The 26,041-nt window shown below is 34.6% G+C and overlaps 1 protein-coding gene across 4 annotated transcripts in view; it reads right to left on the bottom strand.

The window, feature by feature from the left end:
- LYPD6B (LY6/PLAUR domain containing 6B) overlaps window positions 1–26,041 on the bottom strand; it is a 217,819-nt gene that overhangs the window by 106,658 nt on the left and 85,120 nt on the right. For all 4 annotated transcript variants that reach the window (XM_051985857.1, XM_051985855.1, XM_051985856.1 and 1 more), the window contains one exon: window positions 1,046–1,203. The gene's annotated coding sequence lies outside the window, so the exon portion shown is untranslated. The remainder of the gene's footprint in view (window positions 1–1,045; window positions 1,204–26,041) is intronic.

Here is a 26,041-nt window from a genome sequence, read left to right as displayed (position 1 = left end):
TATTTGTTCCCACTTACCATGGTTCTCCTTAGCTACCCTGCTTACAGCAGTCACCGAGTCTGTTAAGTGCTCTCTTAACATTATTACAAGGAAAGGTAGGCCCTGGGTCACCTTAATGAGGCGGAAGATTACATCTGATGGTCTTCATCTGAAAATTAGTACAGCCTGGAAGCACAGAGTCACCCTTCCTGGCTTTGCCCTCAGACAACAACAGCCTTTGTGTGCACCTGACTGAAAGAGAGCTGTTTCTTTTCTAGTGCTAATAAGCCCAACAGAAAACCCACAGGAATAAGACTGGTTACATTCCATGGGAAAAGCCTGGCTCTTAACTCTCAGTGGCAATCATCCAAAGGAAGAGAGAGCATATCACTATGGCTACTAAACTAACTCCCCCTCTCTTTCTTTCTCTCTCTTTTTGTCGTCTCTCATTCTCTCTCTAATTCAATATATGTCTCTCTCTATCTTTGTCTTTCTCTGTCTTTCTGTTTCTCTGTCTCTGTCTCAAACTGTTTCTTTCTTTCTCTGTTTCTGCCTCCTTCTCTCCCTTCCTCTCTCTCTCCTACCTTCCTTCTCTCTCTGTCTCCCTCCCTCTCTGTGCCTCTGTCTCTCTGTGTGTGTCTCTGTCTCTCACTGTGTCTCTGTCTCTCTGTGTCTCTCTGTCTCAATAATCTTTGTCTCTCTCAATCTTTGTCTTTCTGTTTTTCTGTCTTTGTCTCAATCTGTCTCTGTCTCTCAATCTCTCTGTCTTTCTCTGTCTGTTTCTTCTTCCTTTCCTTCCTCTTTCTCTCCCTCTTTCCTTATCTCTATGTCTGTCTGTGTGTGTGTGTCTCTATCTCACTGTGTCTCTGTCTCTGTCTCTCTCTGTCTCTGTGTGTGTGTGTCTTTGTCTATCTCACTCTGTGTCTCTGTCTGTCTGTCTCTGTTTCTCTCTGTCTCTGTCTCTCTCTGCATCTCTCTTTCTCTCTCTCTCTCTCTCTCTCTCTCTCTCTCTCTCTCTCTCTCTCTCTCCCCCCCCCCCCCCTTTTGAGGACTCAGGGCCACTTACCAAAGAATAGGGCTTTAGAGAGTGAACACTTGTGCTACTGGAAGGGCTTTTGGCAGAGGATGTAGAAGAATTCACAAATCCAAATTAAGCAGCCAACATTCCTTAAGGTGATACCAGGAGAAGGACAGTTGATCACACTTTAATCTTTCCATTCACACCTAAAGATAAATAAAAAATTCACTGTTATGAGAATTCTCATTCTATAGACAAGTATAGGCAGAGATTCCAAACATGGCTACCATGTAAGGACCCTCTGTCCACTGGATCCTATGTCCAGTGCCCTCCTTATCTCTACCTTCGCCTATACTTTAACTTTGTTTATCTAATAATAAACCTCTTTTATCAATCTAAAAAAAAAAAGTATAGATGAATTAGGCTTCAATCATTCACATTAACTAGCAAAGAGGAGGATAGACCATCTCAAATGGCAGATAATCTGCAAATTATTCATGTTTGGCTTTGGAAAACATCCCATAAATTCTCTTACAATTTCACAATCCTAAACGTTTTTGGTTTAAACTATTGATACTGGCCTGAATCACTTCTTAGCATTAGTGATTCAGGCCAGTATCAATAGTCTTGTGGTGGAGAGAACCCTCTGAATCCAGAGAAAGTCTGTGGGGACTGGATGTGGATCACAACCTAGTATTTTCACTCTTTTTGTTGTTAATTATTTGTTGTTATTATTGTTGTTATATATTCTCTCCCATTTTTTCCTTTTTGATCTGATTTTTCTTATTCCGCATATTTGTAGAAATAAGTATAGAAGAATCGCACATATTTAACATACACTGGATTACTTACCATCTGCGGGGGGAGGTGGGAGAAGGGAGAGAGAAAAAATGGAACACAAGGTTTTATAAGGATAAATGTTGAAAATTATGCATATATTTAAAAAATGAAAAAGCTTAAAAAATAAAATAAAAAATACAACAAAAAAAAAATAATGCTAAAACATTGTTATCTTCCCTGAACACATGGCAAGTTGAACCAATTCATGGCTCTTTCAAATGTGTGTTAGTGTTCCTATCGTCTCACAGCTCCTGCAACATTGATTAGTTCTGAATTTTGTCATTTTTATAATTTTCAGCCTGTATACAGTGGCAGAGTAGAAAGAGCTATATATGTGCCCCAAGGCTCTGGCTGGGGCTCTTTTCCTTTCTATCTCTATACTTAGCGATTTCATCAGCTCTTACAAGTTCAAGGATTATTTCTATACAAATGATTTCCAGATCTTTATATCCCTATACTATCCCTTATCAGTTACTACCTACTAAACATTTTTAAACCAGACATCTCATAATCATATTTAATTAAACTTAACAAGAATTGAACTCATTATTTTTCCCCAAAAGCAAACCCACTTCTACAATCCCCTTTTTCCACTGAAGTTACCATTAGCCTTCTAGTCATTGCTGACTCTTTCATTATCTCTCACCCCTATGTATCCAATCAGTTGCTGCTAAGTTTTACTGATTCTACCTCCACAGCATCTTCTGAAATCAAATATCACACAAGTTCAGGCCTTCATCACATTTCACTTAGACTTGTAAAAGTAACCTAATTGGCATCCCTGCCCTTCAAGCCATCCTCCATATTGGAATACAGTAGTAGCCTCTCCAACTACTAAAAAGAAACCCCAGAAAAGCTCAGAACTCCTTGTTAAGTAAAGCAGGTAATATCCTAAAGCCACTTTTCCTCCCAGCAGGCAATTTACGTATTAACTACTGTCCATTGCCCAAGAAGCTTCCCTCCCCTTCACTATCATATCAATACTAGTGACTACCCTATAAGTGCTCCTCACTCCTTCCAATAGTAGCTCTACTTAGATTCCTATAAAAAAAAAACCTATAAAACCATCAGACTTGACCTGTTTGAGGAGAGTGTCCCATTCTCTCCAGGTCTCTAATGGACAAAAAATATTTCTACTATCTTTCTCGAATGCCCAATACATCCTAAATTGGTCCTCTCCAGTTTTGTCTTTTTACACTTTATTCCCTTCTATGTATTCTTAATCCAGTGACACTGACTTCCATGCTGTTCCATAAATAAGATGCTCCATGTCCCAGCTCTGGCCATTTTCTCTCTGCCTGCCTAGAATGTTCTTCCTCTTCAATGTCATCTACTAGATTCCTTGGCTTATTTCAAATCCCAATTAAAGCTTTATCTTTTATAGGAAGCCTTTCCTAATCCCTCTTCATTCTAATGCCTTCCCTCTATTAATTCCTATTTATTTATATTTAGCATGTTTGTACATTTTTGTCTACTTGTTGCCTCCTTTATTTGATTTTAAACTCCTTGAGGAAAGGAACTATATTTTGTTTGATATCCCTAGCAATTAGCACACAAGAGTCACTTCGTAATTTGCTGACTGACTGAATCAATAAAGATGTCTTGTTTTATAGTCTTATTGTGTGTTCCATGTTTTCCTACATGGGACTCCAGTATTCCAAACCTTGCAAAGACTACATGAAGATATTACCAAAATCACAAACTTAATGCACAGATATGAGTATGTTACTCTTCTGTTTGACATCAGTGGTTTCTTATTATCTCTAGAGTCAATATAAATGCCTCTGTTTGGTATGTGACTTCCTTGACAACCTTGATCCAATCCTTATTTCCAGTTTTATTTCACAGTGCTCTTTCATGCTTTCTTTAGTACAGACAAATAGACTTCCTTACTGTTCTTCATATGACACTGCATTTCACAGCACCATGTCTTCAAAAAGGGGATTCCCCATGCCTGGAGCACATTCCTTCTTCACTTGCCCACCCTGAGCTGTCAGTGTACACTCATCACCATCAATTTACTTCATGTGCATGTATGGAATATAAATTCCTTAAAGGATAGATGATTTTTCATTTTTGTCTTTGTTCCTGAAACATTGTACTTTCTAACCTTTACTCTAAATGCCTTTTGATTAATTTAATCAAAATCAAATGTTAGAAGCAACTAGATGGCACAATGGATAGAGCTCTGGCCCTGAAGCCAGGAGGACTCGAGTTCAAAACTGACCTTAGGCATGTAATACTTCCTAGCTGTCACTTAACCTGAATTGTCTCAGTAAAAATAAAATAAAATAAAATGTCCAGCTGCCATAAAGAATATGAACAAAATTTACAAAAGAAATACAAACTCTAAATTAGCATATGGAAAAATTATGTGATCAATAATAAAGTAAAACAACTCTGAGCTTTCACTTCACAGAAACTGCAAAGATAATAAAAAAAGGAAAGTAGTCAATACTGAAAGAGCTGCTAGAAGCCAATAACATTAATACAGTGTTAGGAGAGCTAGGAATTAGCCCAACTACTATGGAATACAATTTGGATTGTATTACAAAAGTTACTAAACTATTCATCCCCTTTGACCTCATCTCACTCCAAGGAACTAGAATGCAAAAAGAACATTCTCATATATATATAAAATATTCAGAGAAGCAATTTTAGGATAGTAAAAAACACTGGAATCAAGTGGGTACCCTTCGACTGTGGAATAGTTGAACAAATTATAGTATATGATTGTAACAAAATATAACTGTGCCATACGAAATGACAAATGAGGAATGCAAATATAAAGTGTATGGGAGGGAAACATTCATCATTCCCTAGTAGAAGACAGGAAATGATGAAGATTTGTGGGAATTGATACAAAGTAGGCAGTATCAGAAGAAGTATATACAACAATAAATACAATAATATAAATAAAAACAACACAAAAAGGAAATGAAATGCAATGACCATTATATTTCTAAATCAAATGACCATGAACATAAGATATTAGCTAGTCAGTTTTGCTAAGCTGTTTTTTTGGTTGTTGTTGTTTTTTTTTTATTAATGGGACTATCCGGGGCTGTGGGCTGGAGAAGGAGAGCAAAGATAGAAAGGGAAATAAACATACAAAAATATAATTATGAACAAGAATTAAAAAATAAACTTCTATGGGTGATTAAAATATTCTATAGTCAGAAATTAACTATAATGACGCACACAAATCCCTCCCTGAGAATTGCTGTATAAAATTAGTATTTATATATCATTTTAAGGTTTACTAAGTACTTTACAAGTATTATATAATTTTATCTTCACAACAACCCTGGAATGTAGGTGCTATTATTGTCTCCATTTTCCAGATACAGAAACTGAGACAGACTTAACTCAAGTGACTTGCCCTAGATTACATACTTATAGCTAGTGTTTAAGGCTAGAATGAAATTCAAGACTTGCTGATTCCAGTTCCAATACTCTATTCACTGTCATCAAGCTGTCTACATAATATATTCCTAATAATGGTTAAAAATAAAACAAAACAAAACCTAGCCTCTAATAGAACATCCTATTCACATTTAGGGGAAACACCACCACCTTGTATTCAAAGGAGAGAGGTTCTTAACTGGGGGAGTCTGTGAACTTTAAAAAAAAATTATAGGTAGATCAATTGATAGATAGATACAAATAACTGTATTTCTTTTTTAAGTAATATTTTATTTTTCCAAATACAGCATAGTTCATAAAATTCATTTTTGTAAAACTTTGTGTTATAATTTTTTTTCTTTCTCCCTTACATCTTCCCTCCCCAAGATAGCAAGCAATCTGATATGGATTAAATATGTGTAATTTTTAAAACATATTTCCATATTTGTCATGTTCTGCAAGAAAAATCAGATCAAAAAGGGAAAAAAGGAGAAAGAAAACAAAATGTAAGCAAACAACAACAAAAAAGGTGAATATACTATGTTGTGATCCACATTCAGTTCCCACCATCTTCTCTGTGGGTGGAGATGGCTCTCTCCATCACAAGACCTTTGGAACTGGCCTGAATCACCTCCCTGTTGAAAAGAGCCAGGACCATCAGGATTAATCATCACATAATTTTGTGGCTGTGTATAATGTTCTCTTGGTTCTACACATTTCACTTAACATCAGTTCATGTAAGTCTCTCCAGGCCTCTCTGAAATCATCCTGCTAATTGTTTCTTATAAAACAATAATATTCCATTACATTCATATACCACAATTTATTCAGCCATTCTCCAACTGATAGGTATCCACTTAGTTTCCAGTTCCTTACCACTACAAAAAGGGCTGCCATAAACATTTTTTTTTGCATATGTGGGTTTTTTTTTCCTTTTTCATGATCTTTTGGAGATACACACTCAGTAAAGACACTGCTGGATCAAAGGGTATGCACAGTTTGATAGCCCTCCGGGCATAGTTCCATATTGCTCTTCAGAATCACTGGATCAGTTCACAACTCCACCAACAATGTATTAGTGTTCCAATTTTCCCACATACCCTCCAACATTTGTCATAATCTTTTCCTATCAGTCTAAGAGACATTAGTGGTACCTTAGAGTTGTCTTAATTTGCATTTCTCTGAACAATAGTGATTTAAAGCATTTTTCTTATAATTAGAAATGATTTTAATTTCTTCATCTGAAAATTGTCTGTTCATATCCTCTGACCATTTATCAACTGGAGAATGGTTTGTATTCTTAGAAATTTAAGTCAATTGCCTTTAAGTGAGGTCTTTATCAGAATCTTGGGATATAAAAATTTTCCCTGTTTTTTTGCTTCCTTTCCAGTCTTATCTGCATTGGTTTTGTTTGTATAAAAACTTTTTAATTTTATAGACTCAAAATTATCCATTTGGCCTTTCATAATGTACTCTACTTCTTTGGCTATAAATTCCTTCCTTCTCCAGAGATCTGAGAGATATCCCTTCTTCTAATTTGTGTATATTATCAGTCTTTATATCTAAATCATGAACCCATTTTAACTTTATCTTGGTATAGGGTGTTAAGTGTTGGTCAGTGCCTAGTTTCTGCCATATTATTTTCCAATTTTCTCAGCAATTTTTGTTAAATAGTGAATTCTTATGCCAGAAGCTGGGGTCTTTGAGTTTAACAAACACTAGATTACTATAGTCATTGACTATTGTGTTTTGTTAATCTAATCTATTCCATTGGTCAACTATTCTATTTCTTATGCAGTCCCAAATGGTTTTGGTGACTGCTGCTTTATAATATAGTTTTAGGTGTGGTGCATCTAGGCATTTGTGGGTTTTTTTTTCCTTTTTCATGATCTTTTGGAGATACACACTCAGTAAAGACACTGCTGGATCAAAGGGTATGCACAGTTTGATAGCCCTCCGGGCATAGTTCCATATTGCTCTGGAGAAGGAAGGAATTTGCATTTTTTTTCACTAATTCCCCTGAAATTCTTGACCTCTTGTTCTGCCAGACATATTTTGTTATTATTTTTTCTTGCTCTGCATTGTAATTTCTTAGCAGTTTGATTGGAATGTCACTGAATGAGTAGATTCATTTAGGCAGAATTGTCATTTTTTTTATATTAGCTCAGTCTACCCATGAGCACTTGATATTCTTCCAATTGTTTAGATCTAATTTTAATAGAAAGTGTTTTATAATTGCTTTCATATAGTTCCTGACTTTGTCTTGGTGGTGTCTTGATAACTATATTTCAAAATGATTGATTTCCTTAGTAATCACATACATTTTATTTTAAAAATCTAAAAATATCCTGAGAAAAAGATCCTGATAGGCTTCACCAGACTGACAAAGAGGTAGTTCGTGGTACAAAGAAAGGTTAAAAGCCCCTAATTTATGGTGTTTTTTAACCTATAAATGGCTTTTGTGCACATAATCTTGTTTCATCTTCTCAGAGTATGTGGGGAAGGCATTATTAACCACATTTTGACCTTAAAGATGGGCAACAGAGTAAAGTTAAGTTTCTTGCCTAAAAGGAAAAAGCAGAAAGTTTAGACTCCACATGTCAGTCCCATGTTCTTTCCACTGCCTTATGTTCCCCTTAGGGTTTAAAAATCTTGACCATTCATTGCTTATCCCAATGATTTAAAATTTTAAATGGATTTGTTACCATCTTAGATGAGTAATCAAAATATATTCTGTTTATTTATGATCATTCTTAATGACTTAAAAGATTTACACTTTCACAGGAACAAAGGCCAAGATGATTTCATAACAAATTAACACACTCAAGTGCTTAGTATGTTCTAGGCATTATGCTAAACACTAAAGATACAAAAAACATGTATGGAAGGTCTTTCTATAATGGCAAAACAACAACAACAACAACAACAACAACAACAACAACAACAACCACATCTAGAAACCAACATGTTTGTTGGTAGAGTAGGAATTGAAGAATGTCTGAATAAGTTGTGGGATATAAATGTGATGGAGAACTACTGTGTTGCAAGAAGTGAGAAAACAGATAATTTCCAAAAGACCTGGGAAGACAACTGACCTGAGAGTGAACTGAGCAGAACCAAAAGAACAATTTGGACTAAAATAAAAATAACATAAAAATTAACGATTTTGAGTACTTTGATAAACTAAGAATGAAATGAACAGAACCCAGAGAATAATTTATATAATAAAACACTGTAAAACAAAATAAAAAACAAAAATTTTAAGGGCTGCAAAAATTATTAATATAATGACCATTCATGATTCCAGAGGATCAATGATGAAACAGGCTACACTAGTTATTGTATATGGCACTGAGGGAATCTGTTTTGTCTAATTCTGTGTATTTGTTATAAGAAATCTATTTTTCTTTAAAAAAAAAAAAAACAAGATGGAAGATAGGAGGGAGAAAAATAGATTTCTGTTATTTCTTTTAAATAGAAAGTTTGTGAATTACTGCACATATAAAATGTTCTATGTACTTTCAGGTGAAGTTACTGTATTATTAGTTTAATTTAAATGCTTTGCTTTGTTACAAGAGAATTCTCACAGAGTGGGAATAATCTGTAAATATTTATAATATAAAAAAACAAATAGCAATAAAACTTTAAAATATTAAGTCAAACTATCCTTTTTTCTCAAAGAGCTCATGTTTTTGAATGAAGACAGTCTTCTGTATGTATAAATGGGCTTGGTCTTTTTTGGACTAGGAGGAGCTGGATAAAGAGATCTTTCTCATTTCATTTTCAGCCATTTTTAACTCAGTTTTATTTCCAATTCCTATTAACAAAGTTTTTTTTTTTTTCCTCAAGCTCTCAAGCCTGTTGGGGAAAATTTGTTTTACAGAATCCAGAGGGAACCAGGGGCTTAGTTTTAAAAACAACAACAAAAACAAAGAAAAAAATCCCACCAGACTGGGCATGCAACAGTTTCACATTTTACTGTTACTTTCTCAGTATTTGTTTTCTCCAGATTTTTTCCCCAACTCAGTCTTCACTTAATGTTCTGGCCTGCAAACACAATAAAATCTGTCATTAAAATATCTATTAGATAGCAGCAATAATGAAAATAAAGCCCAGTAGCATAAAATGGGATAGCTCATGTAATCATTTCCATCTGGGAAAGTGATATTCTAAAAGTTAATCAGCAAATAAACTATTAATGCCTCAAAATCTCTCCTTGCCTGAGATTCTCTATAGTTCTAAGTTAAAGCAACTCCTGAAGCTGCATTAACTCTTGACATCAAGCAAGTGCAGCAGTAACTTATTATACAGTAACTTAGTGGCATTTAAGAGTCAATTTAGCTCACAAGTGTATTTAATTTATAAAAGGAGACTATAGTTAGTTTGTCTCATTTGTGAAGTCAGAAAGTCATTGTACACTCATAGATAGAGTGCTGGGCTATAGGTCAGGAAGTTGTTGAACCATTTGAGTCATGTGTAACTCTTCTTAACTATTTTTCTTGGCAGAGATACTGGAATTATTTGCCATTTTCTTCTCCAGCTCCTATTATAGATGAAAAACTGAGGAAGCAGAGTTAAGTGACTTGCCCAGAGTCTCATAGCTGGCAAGTGTGAAAGAGTAGATCTGAACTGAAGACGAGTCTTCCTAAATCCATGCCTATGCTTTGTCTACTAAGTCACCTATGTGACCCATCAGGTCAGGAAGATTAAGATTCAAATACCAAACCTAACACTTACCACTTATTAGGTATGTGACCATGTAGATCATTGTGATAATTTGTTAAAAAGAGAGAAACACAGAGAGAGAGAGAAGTAGAGAGAGAGAGAGATAAAGTCCATCTTTGTCACATAATATTTCTATTTTGAATGTCAATAAAGATTATGTCAATAGAAATTAGGTTAAAAGACAGAAAGATTTCTGTTATTTCTTTTAAATAAAGAGTTTGTGGGTTACTCCAGATGTAAAATGTCCCATGTACTTTCAGGTGAAATCAATGTAATATTAATTTTACTTAACTGTTTTACTTTGTTACAAGAGAATTTTCACAGAACAGGAATAATCTGTAAATGTATGTAATATAAAAAAAATTAGCACTAAAGCTTTTCAAAAAATCAAATGATAAAAAGTTTCTGAATGAATAATTGAAATTAATAAACATTTATTAATTCTATTGTTGGAATCTTTACAAATTGTTAAGTCATTAGAGTTGATAGAGACAATAATTATCTAATTTAGCATGGTTCAGTATCACTGATCTGATCTGATCTTATAAGGAGATGTTTGCGGCCAGAACCTGAAACAAGATACTAAGTAGAACTAATTGATACAATGCTTGTGTTCACACCAGTACTTATTGGAGTTCACAAGTATGGGAGATTCACAAAGTAAACTTTGTAACTTTGTGAATTCACACCTCCCTTGAGTTATCACCTTGTTTCAAATTGAGTTAACACTAAAAATTCCAACATTCTATTATAAGCTAAATATTGAAGCTACAAAGATAAAGGTGAGAAAATCTGTTTCCTCAAGACAATATAATGGTAAAACCACTCTAGTTAATAATCAGTCTATACAAAATTAATTAACTGCCACTAGGGACTATGTTAAACATTAGCTATATAAGGACAAGTAAAAGACAGTGCCTGCCCTCAAAGAGCTCACACTCTAAGGGACACATAAAAACAATTATATATAATCAAGATATATACTGGATATGGTGGAAATAATAAAGCAAGAGCACTAGAATTAAGGGTGCAGAATAAGCTTTCAGGTAGATTGTCATTCAGTTCACAAATATAAGAAAGCATTTGATCTCCGGAGAAGAATCCAAAATGGGAATCCATAAATAAGCTAACTATGATAGGAGCAAGGCAAAGAGGCACATGTGTAATACAGCCCACTCCCAGAACTGGCTAATATCAATGTATACATTACCCACAAACAAATAACTTTTGCCATAACCATGCCATATGTATTCTGAATATTTTAAATGGTAGAAGAATAGAGACAATCTCAAGAGATGCCACTTTTTCAAATCTATCCTCCAAAAGTTCTTTTATTTCAAAAGAACACTATCCAAAAGAACACTATCCAATAATTGAGAATTTTAGGTAAAATACTAGTCTGCACTTATATAATCTCTCCTTTCCACTTGTTTTCCCTGCTAAATTGTTCCTTATGATTATAAATACCTAAGGAAAATTGGGTATTGCCAATGGTTCCTTTTTCTCTTTTAAATATTGTCAGTAATAAAAATGTAATTAAAAATAGAAAAAAATTAAAGAGCCATGAATCTATTTTTAAAAAATAACTATAGGAACACAGCCAACTCAGTTTTCTCAACTAATAAGATAACTAGTCATCATCTACTGGCTCAACATTGAAGTTTTTCTATAATGTCAACAGAGGTCTTACAACAGGATGGTAAGAATATTCTCCTTGTTGTGAATTGATCTAAACATTCTTTTTTTAAAAATAACTTTTTTATTGACAGAACCCATGTCAGAGTAATTTTTTATAACATTATCCCTTGCACTCACTTCTGTTCCGATTTTTCCCTCCCTCCCTCCACACCCCCCAAGATGGCAAGCAGTCCTATATATATTAAATATGTCACGATACAATATATGTGTGCAGAACCGAACAGTTCTCTTGTTGCACAGGGAGAATTGGATTCAGAAGGTAGAAATAACCCGGGAAGAAAAACAAAAATGCAAATAGTTTACATTCATTTCCCAGTGTTCTTTCTTTGGGTATAGCTGCTTCTGTCTATCATTGATCAAATGAAACTGAGTTATGATCTAAACATTCTGTACAACAATTTGGAACTGGGCTCAAAGGGCTATAAAACTACATAGCCTTTGACCAAGCTAGATCTCTAATAGGTCTATCTCCTGAAGATATCATAAAAGATGTAAAAAGATCCACATGTACAAATATTTATAGCAGCTCTCTTTGTGGTGACAAAAAATTGGAAATCAAGAAGATACACATCAGTTGGGGAATGGCTAAACAAGCTGTGGTATATGAATGTAATAGAATACTATTGTTCTATAACAAATTATGAGCAAATAGATTTCAGAAAAACTTGGAAAGACTTTTATGAACTGAAGCTCAGTGAAATGATCAGAACCAGGAAAACATTGTACACAATAACAACAACATGGATGATCAACTTTGATAGACTTTGCTCTTTGCAGCAATACAATGATCTAAGACAATTCTAAATGACTCATGATGAAAAATGCTATGCACATTCAGAGAAAGGACTATGGAGTGTGAAAGCAGTTTGAAGCATACTCTTTTCAGTTTTATTGTTGTTTTTTTCTTTCTCGTGTTTTTTCCCTCTTGTTCTGATTCTTCTTTCACAACATTATTAATGTGGAAATATATTTAATAAAACCGTATATGTATAACCTATATCAGATTGATGTCTTGGGAAGAAGTGAGGAGAGGGAGGGAGAAAAATGCAAATCAAAATCTTATAAAAGTAAATATCAAAAACTAATAAATAAATAAAATTTTAAAAAGAATAATCTCCTTACCAAATCCCCTTCTCTGCCCTGCTACTTCCCCAAGAGCAAGTAAGGATTACGTTTCAGTCCCAGTCAAAGTAAATGCAGGCTATCTGCTTTACTAGTGATAATTAATCTTCAACAATTAACTTGCACCCAGAGACCCAGATACTTTATTTTTTAAGACAAAGCATTGCAGCTACAATTATCTTGTACAACAAACATTTCTCCATGGAATTTTGTTTAGCTTTACAAAAAAGGATATTTTTATGCTAAATGATATTGAGGGGGGAAAGTGTATCCACAAGGACTTTTATAGAAATGGCTCATTTATTACTACACAACTTTAGTAAGAGACAGTTTTAAACTTTATGTATTGTTTAAATGATATTAAGATGTTAATATATATGTATGTGTGTGTATATATATGTATGTTAATACCATATTCACCAATAAATTTTACCTCTACTCTATCAATCAATTTGCAACTCTTCTAGATTCCTGGGAGAGGAAAGCCCAGAGCTCACATCTCCCCGACTAGAAAGTCTAATGAATTCTATAACATGGATTCTGTAAAGGACAAGGCACACACTCACTGAAGAAATTCAATTGAGCAAGATCACTTTGCATTTCACTATAATTATTATCCAGAAACATACCTTTATGTATGAGATGAAAAGACCCTCAGTTTACATGACAGTATATATTGGAAATAACACTAGCTTACCCTCAGAAAACATGGGATCTAGTTCCCATTGTACCATTAATTGGTGTATGATTTTACATACCATTTAATCCCATGTAAACCTCAGTTTCCAGAGGACCTGAGTTAAATTGCAATTCTGATGATCATTACTTGGGCAAACCACTTAACTTCCATGAGACTCTGTTCAATAAAAATGTAAAATGAGAGAGAGAGAGAAGTTGGACTAGAGACCTGTGAGGTGCCTTGTAGCTCTTTAAGATCATTCTTACAGTCTTAGGACAAAATGATCTTAAACTTCCTTTCTAAACATATGTACTATGCAACCCACATTAGAAGGACCCAAGTCACTTTATTGACTGGTCAAGTCAACACAGACAGAAATGTGTAAAATATAAATAAAGAAACAGCAGGGTTTTAGATCTATAACTGCTATTGGTTTAACGGTATTGTATTTTACCCTAAATGAAAAAGAAACAGCTTTGGTACACGGGATCAGATAAGCTGTCAGCAGATCTTAATTACAAACACCGGAATTCTGTCTTAGAGTTCACTACCACAGTCCTCTTTACTAAACGGCCTGCCAAGGAGCAATGAAGCTGAGCGCTGGCAATTCTCTCAACAAGCTAGGGAGAATGGAAGGCTAATTTAATGGGGCAAGGCCAAGTGCAGTTAACAAGCTGCACATCTGTAAAAGGAAAACAAGTTGTCCCGAATCATTAGCAGTAAGTCTCCCCTCTAAGGAGCTTTAATGGAGTCCAAAAGCACTTTCTGTTCTCAGCCTCCAAGCCTTACAATGACAAGCCAAACCATTCCATGGGCATGCATCTACAAAAGGGAGGTTATAAAGAACTGTTCACTTCCAGTCCCCTTGGGGGTGGGAGAAGGGAGGGAAGGAAATGAGCATTTATATAACACCTCCTGTGTGCCAGGCACTGTGCTAAGTGCTTTTCACAAATATTACCTCAATTGATTCTCCCAAGTACTCTGTGAGGCAGGTGCTATTATTTTTCTCTTTTACAGTGAAGAAAACTGAGACAAAACAGGGTTAAGAGACTTGCCCAGGTAACATAACTGGGAGTATCTGAGGCTAGATTTGACCTCAGATCTTTTTTGTCTCAAGGCCCAGTGCTCTCTTTTTACTTTACCACCATCTGCCTCTGGAAACATAGAAATCCTAATAGTGAAGTTAAACATTTTTTTTTAAATTACTATGCTTTATTTAACATCTTTTTAATTGAATTCCTAATTCTCTCCCTTTAGGCCATACTTTACCCATTGAGAAGACAAGCAAAATGATTATACTTGTAAAATAATGCAAAATATATTTCCATATTAGCCAAGTTGCAAAAAAAAATGTAAGAAAAATAAAGTGAAAAAAAGTATCTGCATTCAGAGTTCATCACTTCTCTCTAGAGGTAGATACTATTTTTCTTCATGAGTCTTTTGGAAGTGAAACTCTTATTTTCAAACAATTTAGATCATGGTATCCCTGTGTAACCCCTTCTTTTATGAAAAGAAATATAGAGGCTTTTAAGCACTTAACTGATTATCAGCTTACACAATGACTCTTAGCTACATCACTCCTTAAAAATACAGAAAGCCCAATGGTCTGACATGCCACTGCAGTGATTAGAACTTAAAATTCCTTTTAACATCTGAGGGTTTGATTCAGTCCTCTGTAATCGGGCATCTCAAGGATCCCCTAAGACAGTGGCTCTTTTCTTTACAGGGCAGGGCTTAGGGTACATTTTAGGAGCTACCTCCCTGAAGCTGCAAAAACAGCTATTCCATGGGTCCAAATAATTTCCTTAATGCCTATAAATAATAGGTTGCTGTTCAGAGATATCACATACCTAAGAGACACAAGTAGGAATGTATTTTTCTGATAACTCATAAATCTAATCAAAAATGCCCTAAATTTCAAAGAACAGTGGAGGGAGAAGAGTTTACCTATATACCTATCAAGATAAATAACACAAAGGGTAGCTATGATTTAGGAAGAAGAACAGGAGGTAAAAACTACAAATCTAGATCATAGATAAAATTTGGCAAAATTTATAATTTCAAATGCTTATATAGAAGTGTTCAAAATTTAGGGAACAGGCAACATGAACTGTAGGTCCTAATATAAGAAGGCAAATTTATATCATAAATCTTGCTATCATTTGGGATGAGAGAAATAAAGAAAAACTTTGGAAGATTATACTTTATCCAATTCAATCATGATATGCAAAAGGAAATAATGTTTATTGTACATTAAGAAGATGTATTCAAGGTATATAAAGGAACCAGAGAACATGTGAACTAAGATCAGTGATGGGAAAGAGATAATTCTGTCATCAGAGAACACCATGGACCACCTAAACAGGAAAAGGCAATAGATAAGGAATTTATGAAACTGATTGCAAGCTGGAACAGAGCCACATTCAATCAATCAATCAACAGATATTATTATGTACATACTATGTGTCAAGAACTGTATTAGGTCCTGGGAATACAAACACAAAGAATGAAACTATTTCTACTTTCAATCAGTTTACATTCTAATGGGGAAGATAATACGTACATGTAGAAATAAATACAACATAAATATAATATTAATAAAAATAAATATATTTGAGGTATTTAAATATGTCAGTTTGGAAGAGAAGGCACAAATATTTGTGGAGGAAAAACTTCATGCAAAATATAATGCCAGAGCTGTATTTTTAAGGAAGAGAGTTACAGTGATGGAAAAATTCAATTGTCTGGACACCTTCATGAGTTTTCTCCTCAAGTAAAAGGAATAGTAACTTTTTGACCTGCCTATCTCACAATTTCATTCTTCAAAAAGCAAAGGAACCAAGTAGGAGAAATTCTATTCTGAACATGAGTTTTGTGAATAGCTAGAAACTTGTTGGAAGTGAGATGAAGGGAACTTTGGGAGGAAGTGAATATGTTCTCCTAAAATTTAAAGTAGATGAGAGGAAAATGAGTCATATTCTGACATGTATTACAGATTTTGAGATGACAGATTTTAAAAGAGGTAGGATCCCATTGATTAGTGGCATATCATTTTGACACTGGCTGACCAAATGAGAACTATACTCATTAATGAAAATGAAATATTCCCACAGACTGAAACAGTCCAAATAAAGTCCAGTGTTTAAACCCAATTGAGTCCTTTAGTTTCTGGACTTTCAAGCTCTAGAGCAGCAATCAGAAGACTACTAATATTAGCAAAGTTGTATGGGATCAAGGTGATCCAATTTAAAGGACAATTGAAAGCTAAAAGTTCCATTATTTTGCAGGTCTTCAGGCCAATAGACATTCCCCTTAGCCATAATTAGCAAAATGGATACTTTGAATATATGTCTTGATTGTTCCCATGTTGCTATAATTATCTATAAGGTAGACTAATTCCTAATCTTTGTTGAAGCCAATGTATTTTACCGCTGGACTTTGTCTTACTGCATTATACAAACAATATAACCAATGATATTCAAGGCAAGGGACTAATTCTATGAAGCTACTTAGTATACTGTTATATCACCTACAAATATATTATAGCCTAAAGAACAAGTACAAATTTTTAAAAATATATTGTTTGGAATTAATGAACATAGATTGTGTTAGTAATTAATTTGCTCTTGGCACAAAAAGGGGATATTTGGAAGTCTATTATTTCCCTCACACCCTCTAATGCTTTGTTTAGGAAAATATTTAGAAATAAAACTATTTCAGTCTCAAGTCTTTTTGTGCTAACGAGAATAAAATAAGCCTTATCAGGCTTTAATAAATGTCCAGGTCTGAAATCCTTTTAACAAAGGCCTAAAATGATAATTCTATGATGATAGAACAAGTCTGGCAAGTAGACAAAAGCAGGAGGGCCTTTGATTAATCCTATTAAACGGCAGTACTTCTTTTATTTCTTTCTCTGAATGGGCTTAGGGAAATGATTCTCCAAGTAATGTTACTATTGTTCTGTTTGACAAAACTAAAACTACCACTTTAACTTTGTATCCTTATTTAATCTTTCTCTAAAATCTGGTCTTTGTTCTTGAACTCTATGAATTATCAGGAGGAAATGGTTTGGGTCAGAGAGATTTTCAAAAGCAGGATGGAGTGCTGTCCCTTTGGATTTCTCTCTCTCTAAGCAGAGATGCTTGAATTTAGATAATTAACAAATCTGTTTCTGACAGACTTGTACAGAGTATTGAATTTTTCTTCCAGAGACCTAAGTTAGCACAAGAGGGACTTAAAGCTCTCAAAAATGAAATTCAGGAAATAGAAAGAAAAACAATTCCAAAGAATAGGAGGAAAAGAAGAATTATCTGAAGAGGCAAACGCTAGTGCAACTTAGATTTGATAAAGATATATCCAAAATATAGAAGCAAGGGCAGAGACTAGAGAGAATACAAAACATGGCATGGGGCTATAAAATAGTGTCAGGAATACTAAATCCCAGAATTAGCTGAAGCTTGCTTGCAAGGAAAGCTCAGCACAATAATGGGTAGATAAGATCGAAAAATTAGCATCATGATTTAGTAAGTGCAGCTAATGCTGCACTTCTTCCATTTGGATTTATAGGTCTTTGTAAGGAATATTTTTTAGGTTTGACAACCATTAAAATCAAGAATCAAAATAAACTGAACTTGGAATAGACCATTGAATTGCTGTATTGCAAAATATTGGAGCAATATTTTCAAAAATAAGGAAGCATATTAGATCACATTGCTCTCACTAAAATATGCTTACCAATAATAGCAAAGCAAAGAGATTCTGTACCATTAATAAAATATGATTCTCCAAATTTTATCTTTAGCTCATCCTTTTAATTTCTATTTTTTGGTGTAAGTTTTATAGTGTACATATTAATATGATGGTACATGGATTTGATACAGAACTAATAATGAGGCTAGCTAATATTTATATAGTCTTTAGGATTTGCAAAGTGCTTTGCAAATATTATTTCATTTGATCCTCACAATGATTCTATGAGGTATCAGTATTTCCATTTTATAAAGGAAGAAACTGAAGTTAACAGAGGAGGGAGTGTTGGCAGAGAAGGGAGGGATGATTTTTAAGCTAGGAAGTCTTAGGCTCAATGCAGTCTCTGATACATGTTGACTATGTGACTATGTGACCTAAACATACATTTAATGTGGCTCATTAAATCTCTCGGTGCTTGAGGAAACTAAAATTCCAACATGCATTGACAGGGAGAATTTTCTCAACTGAATTCCCCATGTATATGGTCATGTATAGCATGTGTATTTATATTCACATATTTAGTTACACATATACACATGCATATTATATACGCATTTATTAAATATATACTTATGACTACAAACACATATGTTTCACATACTTGTATATGCATACATGTGTGAATATGCACATGTACCTATGTGGTAGATATGTATGAACGGCATATGCATATACACATATTTATATGTATATATACACACATATATATACCTATATATGTGCATGTGTATATACATATGTGCATGCATGTGAATATAGCTATATGTATATACATGTATAGGATACACATACATATATATGAGGGATATGTTATTAAAATATTTTAGTTAAAGGAGTATGCACATTTAAAATGTTTGGAAACAACTGGACTAGATTTTTACTCTGTGGGTCTAAAGGCAGAACCAATGGATAAACATTACATAGAAAAAAATATCCACTCAATATGATGAAGAGTTTTCTAAAAATTAGAGTTGAGGGAAAAGGAAATGGACTGCTTCATTAAGTAGATCACTTTCTAGGGACATTATAGAAGAGATTCAAGAATCAGAAAGGATGTAGGATTAAGTAACTTCTAAGATTATTTGCAGTTCTAAGATTATACAATTCTGAGAGCTAACTTGGCATAGTGAAAGAATCAGTCCATAGTCTTTGAGTGGGAAAACTTGGTTTCAAGACCTAGCTCTAATATTTCTTAGTTGTGTGCCTTCTCTTCTGACCTTAGGTTATTTATTTATTTAAAATAGGTACCGGCCCTATTTATTTCATAGAGCTTTTATAAGAGATTTTTTTTGTCTTAAAGTCCTACAGAAAAATGACTTGTTGGTTTTGTTTTTATGATGATGTTGTTCTTATAGTGGTTTTCTGCTCTATTAGCACTGTCTGCAGAGAGCAAAATCTCCAAGATTAAGATTTTTGTCTATCAGTCTTTCCAGCTACTACAGCCAAAGCCAGCCTCCCAAGAAGAGGAAACATGTTCAGTGCCAATGACATCAAGGAATAAAAGAATGGGAGATGGCACAAGTTCAGGCTCTCAATATAAGATCACATCCCAAGAAAAAAGACATTGATAAAAGTCACCCTTGCTAGAAAAAGCAAGAGACAAGAAGATTTAAAAAAGAGAGAAGCAAAATGATCTCTATGATTTATGACTCTCCAGATTGCAATGGTCTAACACACTTTGTTAAATCCAAGTAGTTCATGTGGCTGGGGATTTGCACTTCAATCAAAATATCTTTTCTACTTGGGAACACTTGGGAACATAATACTTTACATCCATGTGATTAACAAAAGCAAGCCAGTCCAGGATGGTTGCCAAAGACAGACAGAAGCGTGGCATATCTAAACAAAGCAACATGGCAACATATCATTAAGCAGACACAGTAGACTTTGAGGATGGAAGGCTTTGGGATAAGTGAAGGATTTTCTGCCTGGGCAGATCTGGAGTAGCTCTTCAGATAACAGTGCTCTTCACTAGTCAAAGAAAAGATACACTAAAGCCACAGGTAATCCTTTGCAAGGACTACTCTCCTTCAAGGGAGAAAGAGATACTCCTGGGAAAATTCCTGGATTCAATCCCTGAACTTCTGTTCATATGGTCAGTCAAAGAAACAAGTCACTGAATTCTTCTTGGAAAAGTTACCATCTGAGTTAAAGCTGAACACAACCTTAGAAATTATCTAATCCAGGGAGTCTAACTTGAGGTGAGGGAGTGGGAGAGGGTGGAAAGTGAGTGAGAGATAAATGAACTTTTTAATATTCTGATAACTGTTTCATTATAATTAATTTTATTTGTAGTCTTCTTTTGTAGATTTGTAATCTACTTTATGTATTTAAAAATATTATTCTGGGAAGGGATTCTTACCCTTCACCATATACTACCAAAAGGGTCAAGTGTATGCACAAGCACACACACACACACACACACACACACACACACACACACACAGCATTTACAAATTCCTGTTCTGATCCAATCCCATCATTTTAAAGATAAAGAAAATGAGGTCCAGAGAGATTCATTTACTAATTCAAGATCAAACATTTAATGAAGGATTGATCAAAGACAAGAATTCATACTTTCTGGCTTTTTCATTATACCACATTATATTTAGGATCTTTGAATATAAATTTTAACTTGACTCATCTTTTTTCCAATCAAAGACTTATTTCTTTATAGTTATCCTTCTTGTTATAAATAAATACAGAAAGTATTTATCTTTTCCCATAAAGATGCCCTGCCCCCACATATACACCACATATACGTTAAATTATATTTTAGCTTTTACTTCCTATGTAATCTTTGTAATGGGGTGAGAAAATAGACTGAAATAAACAAAAATTTATGAGCTAATCAATATAGTGTCCTTATTTTCAATATAAGTCACATTACTCTGAGCACCCAGAAATTTTCAATTCCCAAATCAAGAAATTAAGAAAAGGAATAACTAACAAATGTCCAAGATTAAATGTGAAGGGATTAAAGGGAAAAGTACCCACATGTATAAAAATGTTTGCAGCAGCTCAGCAGAAACTGAGTGGATGCCCATCAGTTTGGGAAAAGGCCTGGAGAGACTTACATGAATTGATGCGAAGTGAAGAGAACACAAGTTTTTTTTTCTTTTAATTTCTTTCTAGATCCAATTTTTCTTGTTCAGTAAGATAACTGTATAAATATGTATACATATATTGTATTTAACATATTTAACATGTATTGGACTACATGCCATCTAGGGGAAGGGGTTGGGGGAGGGAGGGGAAAAGTTGGAACAAAACGTTTTGCAGGGGTCAATGTTGAAAAATTAGCCATGCATATATTTTGTAAATAAAAAGCTATAATAATGATTTTTTTAAAAGAATGAAGAGAACATTTTACACAGCAACAAGATTATGTGATGATCAATTGTGATGGACTTGGCTCTTTTCAACAATGAGGTGACTTAGGCCAATTCCAATAGATTTGTGATGGAGAAAGCTATCTGTATCCAGAAAGTGGACCATGGGGACTAAATGGGGATCACAACATAGAAATTTTACCTGTTTTGGCTGTTGTTTGCTTGCTTTTTTGTTTCTATTTTTTTCTTTTTTGATATGATTTTTCTTTTGCAACATGATAAATGTGGAAATATGTGTAGAGGAATTGTACATGTTTAACCTATATTGGATTACTTGCTGCTTAGGAGAAGGGGTGGGGAAAAAGGAGAAAAATTTGGAACACAAAATTTTGCAAGGGTGAATGTTGAAAACTATCTTTGCATGTATTTTGAAAATAAAAAGCTATTATTAAAAATTTAAGAATAAAGAGGAGATGGATGTGAACCTGTCTAGATTGAATGCTAGGGAACTGAAGAGAAAGATCTGAGATCTCAAAAAACTTACCCCAAATTGTATCACAATTTTGGGGACATAATTCTCAGCATTATTTTGCTAGGATAGTAAGATAAGCTGTGATAAGAATCTGTCTTCTCATCTTTTCAGACATTGAGTTGAGTCTAGGCCCCTTATTTTTTCCTAGCCAACAAGAAAAAAAAAGTCACATAAGTTTAACACCAGCAATGGAATCTGAATAGAAGTCTTCTGAATCTAAATCTAGAGCTCTGACTTTTATGTCACCATAGACTGAAAATTGAATTTACAAGAAAAACTAATTACATAATTGAATTTTTAAGTGAGTTTCTTAAGTACGGTACTTGGGACAAGAATTGATACTCTGATCCTAACTTCTTCATTAACAACAACCTCTTCAGGATATGACACCATTATACCTAGAATTTTTTCCAAAGTATTCCTATATATATGTGTGTGTATGTATATTCCTTCTAATAGTACAGAAGACCATTGACTTTAGAATTTAGAAGACCAAAGTTCAAATTCTGCCTTAAACACTTCTTAGTTATGTGACCTTGGCAATAAATCACTTAGACTTTCATTTTCCTTATTCTGCTTTTGTTAGGTTCACTAAAAAGGCAAATGAATGAATATATTTAAAATCATAAGACTTTCAAGACAGAAGAAACCTTTAAGATAATATAGCCCAGCCTACTCATTTAACAGATGGGGAGGATGAGAAACAAAAATGTGAAGTGACTTCACAAATGTTCACAAACTACTTAGTGCCAAAGCCCAGGACTAGAACCCAGAAGTCCTGACTTTCATAACCATTGCTTTATCCAAGTAGCTATAGTTGTTGGATTCCCTCAGCCTTTGGAGAAAATAAACAGCATGCCAATAACCCAGTTAGTAAGTATGGATGGAGTTAAAGGAAACTGTACAATGGATAACAAAAATTAGGGAAGTTTGCCTCTCTGACATTTGTAATCACTTGAATCGAATCCCAACCCAAAATCAAAAAGGCAAACCTAACTCCTTCCTCCCCACCCCTGAGTTGCTTTTTTAACAGAATGAGGAGAAAAGATAGAGGTGAAGATCAATTGATTTTTGAACAAGCATCTAGAATTTTGTGGTCTGAAGCTAACAAGACACTTTCCATGCAAAATGGAGCCTGACAGCTTGCTTAAGATCAATGACCAACATTCTTCTCCAGTTGATTAATTATTCCGTGGACATTTGCCTAAATAAAGACTCATTACAGTACAATTACAAGACTAGAGAACAGAAGCCAAACCATCCCAATGACATAAATTAAAGCCAGAAAAAGCCCTTTCCTCCTTTTCCTTGCCTTCAAAAAGTATGTCAAAGCTTTGTTGAAGAACAATACACTCCCATGGTCTCTGGAAATTTGCCATTTCTGCAGGGAGTGTAGTAGAGAGGAAGAGGAATGTGAAAGAGGCAAAAGAATGGCATCAGCTCTGTATGACCAACATCCTTGCCAGGTGACCTCCTGATCAGCGGGAAAGGGAAAGAAGTTTGTACCAAGCTGAGTGCTAAAAGCTTGTTGATTTCTTAAGGCACAGTTTTCTTATGTTCCAAGATTCATGGACAGGTAAGATTTTATCCCTGAGTCCCAGGGGCAGCATATATAAAGATGGGAGTTGGAGGGGGATCAAGGGGTGGAGGGCAAGGGTAACAAACATGGAGGTAAGGTATGAGAATGGTGGAGAAATCACAAAAGGGAAGATGGAAGAAAAAGGAGCTGCAAACCACTCTTGTCTAAGACTATCTCACAGACTCACAGTTTCACCTAAAAGTTAGTCTTAACTGTCACTACTGTAAAAAATATAGGCTTGTCTATTTCTGTAGTTCCCTAGGCTCCTAACCTCCCCAGTCCTGGAACCCTTCACATCCAGTTATACTGAAAGCTTTGTCCTTGATAGGGTATAAGGACATGGCAAAAGATCATGTCCTTCATAGCAACCCAGTTATCTAAGCAGACTTCAGTGAAAACAAATTTATCCTATAGAATTACCTTGTACTGTTAGAATAATTTTGTACAGAGCTATCCTGTACTGATATCCACTGTTATACAATCTGGAGATTACACTATAGATGTCATCTGAGGCTATCTTGTATAAATAGGGGAACTAAGACCACGCACAATTAGCATAGTTAGTACACCTTGCTCTAGGTTCTTTCCCATAAAAGATCCACCTATCCCCTTGTTAAATGCAAGTTCTGTTAGGGAACTTAACCTGCTTGTTCAAACATTATATTAAAGATTTGACCCTTGACTTTAATACAGTTTAAGTCTGTGAGTTTATTCCAGACAACTCTGTGCTTCATGACTTGTAGCTCATCATTCTGAAAGTGAGTAATATAATCAATCAAATATGCATATGCATGGTAGCTTTTAGGCTAGAAATTCTAGATCAAGAGTTCTTAATCTGAGACCTGTGAACTGGGATTCAGGTTTGAGTGTTTGTTATTTTGATAATTGTCTTTCAATTCCTTCATAATACTATATGCTTTATGTATATAAAAACCACATTTAGAGAATAGATCCCATAGATTTCACTCAACTGCCAAAAATATCCATGACACATATAAGGTCAAGAACCCCAGTCTTAGATAAAGCATTCACTTTCATTTTCTTTATTTGGATTCACTCATCGTCTCTATGTTGATAATTTATAAATCAACCTCTCCAACCACTTGCCTGCTGACTTTCATTCTGCCACCTCCAAGTGCCTTTTGTACATTTCAAACTGAATGTTGTGCAAACAAATTAAATTTAAATTGTGCAAAATTCATTATCTTTTCTCTCAAATTCACCTCTTTTCTAATTTCCCATTACGACTGAGAATACCACCATCCTACAGATAATCTTCATTACCCAGGCCTTTCCTAAGTATTTTAGGCTATTTACACTTTACTTTCCTTTTACTGTTTAACTTTGGTATTCCTCTCAGATAGCCCTCCATTTTTCACCTCCAGACTCCATCCCAGTGACCATATCCAGGCCTGGAGAATTCTCTTTCATGACCTCTTCCTCTTAGTTTCCCTGCTTTCTTTTGAGACTCACTTTTTAAATTTTCCATGTACTTTTATTTTTTTTCTTTCAAAACATATTACCACATTTATCGTACTGCCCAAGAAAAATCAGATCAACAGAGAAATGCAAATTAAGACAACTCTGAGATACCACTACATATTTGTCAGATTGGCTAAAATGACAGGAAAAGATAATAACGAATGTTGGAGGGGATGTGGGAAAACTGGGACACTGATACATTGTTGGTGGAGTTGTGAAACCGATCCAACCATTCTGGAGAGCAATCTGTAATTATCCCAAAGAGTAATCAAACTGTGCATGCCCTTTGATCCAGCAGTGTTTCTATTGGGCTTATATCCCAAAGAGATACTAAAGAAGGGAAAGGGACCTGCATGTGCAAGAATGTTTGTGGCAGCCCTGTTTGTAGTGGCTAGAAACTGGAAATTGAATGGATGCCCATCAATTGGAAAATGGCTGGGTAAATTGTGGTATATGAATGTTATGGAATATTATTGTTCTGTAAGAAATGATCAGCAGGAGGATTTCCTGGAGAGACTTTTACAAACTGATGCTGAGTGAAATGAGCAGGAGATCATTATATACTTCAACAACAATACTATATGAGAATCAATTCTGATGGAAGTGGCTACCTTCAGCTATGAGAAGATCCAATTAAGTCCCAATTGATCAGTGATGAACAGAACCAGCTACACCCACAGAAAGAACACTGGGAAATGAATGTGGACCTCTCGCAGTTTTGTTTTTCTTCCCAGGTTATTTTTATCTTTCTAAATCTGATTTTTCTTGTGCAACAAGAGAATTGTATAAATATGTACACATATATTGTATTTAAGATATACTTTAACATGTTTAAATGTATCTAGGGGAGGGGAAGGAGGGAAAGAAGGGAAAAGTTGGAACAGAAGTAATTGCAAGGGAC

Source organism: Antechinus flavipes, chromosome 3 (assembly GCF_016432865.1).
Source record: "Antechinus flavipes isolate AdamAnt ecotype Samford, QLD, Australia chromosome 3, AdamAnt_v2, whole genome shotgun sequence".
Lineage (NCBI taxonomy): Eukaryota > Metazoa > Chordata > Mammalia > Dasyuromorphia > Dasyuridae > Antechinus > Antechinus flavipes.
Note: the sequence above shows the minus strand (reverse complement) of the source record. Positions and strands in the feature narration are given on the sequence as shown.